This window comes from Pinus tabuliformis, chromosome 4_1 (genome assembly GCF_031772625.1).
Source record: "Pinus tabuliformis cultivar Carrire ecotype Pingquan chromosome 4_1, CPIR1, whole genome shotgun sequence".
Lineage (NCBI taxonomy): Eukaryota > Viridiplantae > Streptophyta > Pinopsida > Pinales > Pinaceae > Pinus > Pinus tabuliformis.
In genome coordinates this window covers 471625876-471631875 of record NC_142303.1, presented here as the reverse complement: position 1 = coordinate 471631875, position 6000 = coordinate 471625876, and positions in this window count along the sequence as shown.

Below are 6000 nucleotides of genomic sequence, written 5' to 3'. Positions count from 1 at the left end.
ATTCATGGGAAGAAGGCAAAAGCGCCATTTATTTTCAAAGTCATCTAATTGAGGGAAAGAATGCAAAAGCAAATTAACCTGTGGATATAATAAAAATATTTTGAAATTTGGAGGCACAATTAGAATTGATGAATTTGTTTTAAAGGTAAAAAATTATACCAAATTGTTTTCTATACTTATATAAATTAAATGACCGGCCTACAGACCTAAAGAATAAAAGTGCTTGTATGAACTATTTGATAATTTGGAGTGGAAAGGAATTGAAAATCTAGATCCTTGATCAAGACATACTCTGTTTGATATTTGTTGAGACCAGGCATCTTCAATAACATTATGATCTCTTTATTCCTGTTCATCTTTCACAAAAATTTGACTTTCTTTTATTTGGATTTTCCCCACCTTGTTCGAGTTTCCAAATTCTATATTTGATACAGGAGAATCCCAAGTAGTTCTCGCTACAGATGAAGCTATTTTTGGCAGATTGTGGGAGTTTGCAAGTTACATGGAATGGGCCCTCATGAATTCCTGATCGTACTTGTGAGAAATTCTATGGTCTCTCGATAGACTTTTATGTCCTGGAGATGCCCAAGAGAAGACCCTAGTTTGGTGTTCTGGTGTGGACTTACATTTACAAGGATTAGGGTCCAAACAATCCATCTTGCTGCTCTTCAATGAAATATAGTCATGCCTTCATCTCTTGGTTGGGTTTAAGGTTGTTTATGAAAGTAAAGATTCTGTATGATTTCAATTCTTTCTTTCAAAGTAATCCTCTGTTTGTATTTATTTTTTATATTTCAATGCCATCTAGAGTTCCTTTTCGCATTTAGCCTCTTCAATGGGAGAGATTGTTTGTATTGTCTTTATGTAGTTGAGTGTATAGAATGAGGGCCTTTATCCTGCCTTGAAATCTATCTTCTGTATTGTTTGGATGGTGTGTGAGGAATAAATGCTCGGAATTTCTTAAAATATTAATGTGTAGATACACTAGCACATATTCATCTTTAACTTGGGATCTCCCATGCACTCTGAGGTATCAAATTGTTCAAGTTGCAAATCTCCATACATTCAAACTGCTTAAAGATTAATAGAAAACGTTTGCATGGTTGAGAGAAAAAATTAGTAAATTTAACGACAACAAGGAAGTTATGATATGTCCAAGCTAGAGACTGAAAAAGAAAACCTACCACACATAAAATTTGCAACTTGGCACCCTTCCTCTTCTTGTAATGCTTTTGATGACATCCCTTGTATTTCAATCTTTCCATGCTCTCCAAAAGGGTCTCAGTTTCTTCTAAACCATCTTTAAAATGTCTCTCTCTGCGATTTGGCCAGTTATTTTTGCCTGAAGTAGCATCAATGCTGCAAGGGCTGTAGGGCGCCTTTTCCTTGCTAGAGCTACTACCCTCTAGACCTAAAGAAGAAAAGTGCTTGTATGAACTCTGTTGTGGCTCTAATTGTGAAAGTTAGGGGTTCATTGCGTCTTAAAAAAACATCAACACTAAAGAACCATCACATTCAATCAAGGATCCAGACCTACATTCACCAACCATCCATTTCCAAATTACAAGGCTAACTCGTTCCTTAGAAGGGTATAAAACAAAAGTAAAGTTGCAAGTACAATGTGAAATTGCTAAGCATTTCCTCAATTGACATATTGCAACTCAAATCAATAGGATAGATAACAAGGAGTTCACTTTACTTTTAAGACCATGTTATTTCTCTCACTCAAATTGTAACATATCACGACTATCTTCATCTATGTTCTTTCTCCATATGTTATAGTCTTACAACATATCTTTGCAACATCTGGTGCAACTGCTAGTGTATAAATATTTGACATTGTAATTGTTTTAGACCATTCTTTTAAGTTTTTTTTTTTTTAATTTTTAATTTTATTATAATATAAAGTAATATTTTTAAATTTTAATAAATTTTTATTAATCATTAGAATATTAGATATTAAGCATTGTGTTTGTGATTATGATAGTTGTAAGTTTAAAAGTCAAAATAAGTCAAAATTGAAATATAAATATGAAGTATTTGAATAAAAATTGTTTATTTACACTCATTTCATTTTGTTAATGTGTAAATAGTTGATAGTTTGGTAAACTTATCCATAGATTGTGAATGTAATGGATGCTCTAGCTTTTGATCAAATTATTTGATAAATAATACATATTTGGTTCATTTTCATTCCTTTAGATTTGATTGAAGACAACGCTCCATCAAAAGAAATGAAATCTCTTAACAATCACAATGCAATTGATTCCGGATTCAGTTGTTACTTTCCATATATCGGAAAACAATCAATTTATTCCTAATCATATAGTGTTGATTTCTTCTCCACAACAACAAGCAAGTATAGCTCTCCCTTTAAAAGTGGGTAAGATTTTGGAATCTAGAAACTACAACTTTGTTGGAAACTAACTTTATGAAGTTTGTTTTTTTGTCATGGGTTGCTTGTTTTGTTCCATCAATATGCTCCCTCTATTCCATATTTATACCGCTCAAACCTGAAATTCATCAATATAGGTGGACCTATTTGAGACGGCCAATTTCCCAGGGGTCAATGGAGGGAAGAGGACACGCATAAGGGGAGGCGGGTGCTGTAGAAACGGTTAGCTCAGATGCCCTTGATTAGCATTGCATCACTGAATAAACCATCAACTTGGCATTGGTTTGACGAAGATTTCGGTGTGCTATCCCAGATTAATTGTTATAATGCTTTAATATCTTGCAGAAGAATTTGTGTTCGTCCTCTCTTATTGAAAGAGGTCGATCGAGCTCTTAAGTCCTCGTGGGTTGGTACGCGAGAAAACAATAGCTCGACTGAGCCTTTTTTAATCTTTCCAGTGTCTTGATTGAGGGTTTGTCAATTGAGCCATTTCGAATTTTACATAAAGTTATTTATTGAGCTTTTAAGTGATTGATCGAGTTATCTAGAGTCTAAAAAATAGAGTTTTAGCTCATTTTTTATTAATTTGTTTGCCACTCGTCATGTAGAATGGTGAATATAAATCTTATTAATTTGTTTGCCATTCATCTTGTAGAGTGGTGAATATAAGTCAATATTTGGTATATGAGTTTGACATTTTAGAATTCATAAGATGTTTTTCATTTAATTTTTTTTAAACTTTATGATTGAAATTTTTATAAACAGTTTCAAAGGGATTAAATGAAAAATCAATAATATAAAATATACAAAACATAAAAATTTAAAAATTGCATTATTTTCATTTATGAGTCTTATTAAAATAATGTTTTATTTATTTTTTGAATTTATTTAAATAGTAGAAAAATGTTATGCACGAACACATGGGTTTAAAATTGCAATTCAAATATTAATTTGCCAACATCCAAAAATAATAAAAAATAGAATATTGCATAAAAAAATAAAGTTTCAATATGCCTAATTTAGGGGTTCTATTCAAAAGGGTTCTCTTTATTTTCGAATTGATTTAAATAATAGAAAAAAAATCATGTAGGAACGTGTGTTTGAAAAATGTAATTCAAATATTAATCCACCAACTCCCAAAAATAATAAAAGATAGAATTTTGTTTTAAAAAATAAAGTTTCAATATGCATAATTTAGTGCTCTCTCTCTCTCTCTCTCTCTCTCTCTCTCTCTCTATATATATATATATATATATATATATATATATATGAAATTATACATTTTAGACTAAGTTATTTTGCACAAACACACACATACTTGTTAATATGTATGAAAAATTACAAGGACAAACATTTAATTTAATGGAAAATTGACATATTATATGACACTAATATTTTTTGAAAAATATATCATTATGGCAACAACCTAATTCCCCACAAATTGTCATTTTACTCCAAATGAATATTCATAAAGCTTGTATGAATTTTGAGGGTTTTGATTCAATAATAGAGTAAAATTTTGAAATTTCATCGCCACATATGGCCCAAAAGTGTAAACCATCTTCATGAATTCACCCCAAGGAGTAAAATATTAAAGTAACCAAATAGTGCAGGATCAAGTTTGTTATTAGTGCTAATGTTATTGATGAGGGAAAATTGGATGAAATTCCACTTGATGTATGTAGAGTTGTGTTTGGGATCCCTATATGTACACGTGGGATGTGATCATCATGTGAATAGCCAATCAATATACCTCATCGGGAAAAAGAAAATCTTCATAATCAATGCTCACAAGGGCAAGTCGACGAACTTTTTGGCTAGTTCCACCCAGGATAAAAATTTGATCAATTCCAGCAAGAAGTATGCTTTTCTTTTTTAAGAGAAAACCAGCCTATAGAAGAGTTCATCAGAGCTAGGTGATCTCCAAAGGTTTGTACTAAGGAACATAAATGTCAACTAGAAGAGTTTTTGTAGGAACATAAGGGTGTTTTCTAACAGCCTAAAGGGGTACCGCCCAAGAGGGAAGTGGAGCACGAGATCTAACTATTTCTAGACTCTCCATTGCAAAACATTGAGTTTTACAGGTAGTCTATTATAGAAGGAAGTGAGGTTAACAAGTAGTGGCAACAACTACTAGAATAGGGTGTCATTCGACCAAGTACCTGACCACATGGGTCACTCATTATCGTAGTGCCAAAGAAGGATGGGACTTGGCAGATGTGTAGTGATTACAATACTTTAATCAAAACTACACTCATGAATGTGTACCCTCTTCCTAAGATAAATTATATGTTGGATTAGTTGTAGCAAGCCAAATACTTCATCGAGCTAGACTTAAAGTTAGGGTATCAACACGTTCATGTCAGCGAAGAGGATACCTGGAAGATTTCCTTAAAAATTAGACAATGTTTGTATGAGTGGTTAGTTATGTTGTTTGGATTATGCAATGCACCGTCTACATTCATCAGTTTAATGAATGATATGTGGTTCCCTTTTATAGATTCATTTTTTATGTTTTATTTGAATGATATATTGGTACACATTGCTACCTCAGAGGATCACATCTCACATTTCATTCATGTGTTAGAAACATTAAAGAAGCAATAACTATTGAAAAACCTCAAGAAGTGTGAGTTTGCACAATAGTATTTAGTGTATCTAGGATGTGTGATAGGTGAGGGAGAGCTGAGGATAGATCTTGCTAAGATGGAGGCTATTATGAAGTGGTAAATTCCTACTATTTTTTTTTTTTATTTTTTTTTTTGAGTTATGTTTGGGTGGAACAATAACTAAAAAAATTCATAGCCTTGTTTTCAATAGTTGTAGCACCACTCCATGCCATAACACTGAGTGAAAAGAGTTTCTAGTGGGGGGAGGATAAAAGGAGGGAATCTAAGGAGTTAAAGAAGAAAATCAATCAAGCACTAATTTTGAAATTACTAAAATTGTAGAAACCCTTTAAATTGAAGAGAGATGTGAGTGGGGATTTTATGGGAATGGTATTGATGCAAGGAGGAAGGCATGCATGCTTCCATTCTAAAGTATTTCATGGGGTGGAACTACCCTACCTATGACAAGGAGCTCTATGCCCTAGACAAGCTATGAAGAAGTGGAAACACTATTTGATGTCCACATAGGTCACTAGCCACTACAATACCTGTATGTCTGGAGTAAGCTACAATAGACTAAGAATTATAAGATGATGGGGTTTTTACAACAACTTCATCTAGTGATAAAGTGCAAGAAGGGAAACACACACAAGTTGGATGTCATGCTTTCAAGGCCACCCACATTAAATATCACAACATTGGGAACTCTTATACACATGGGTCATTTCATGCATGATGCATAAAAAGAGACATATATATAGGATGAGGACTTCAAGAATGTGTTTCAATAGTTGCAAAGCCAGAATTGTATGCATGATGGTGACAACACAATTAACTACAATCCCTATAATGGGTTACTCTATAAGTTAAATAATTTATGTGTTTCTGACGATGAGTAAATGCATTTGATCAGAGATTCTTACATTCTCTAAGGTTGCAAGGAATTTTGGTGTAGGGAAGATATTATCCAACTTGCATAGGTATGTGTACTAGCTC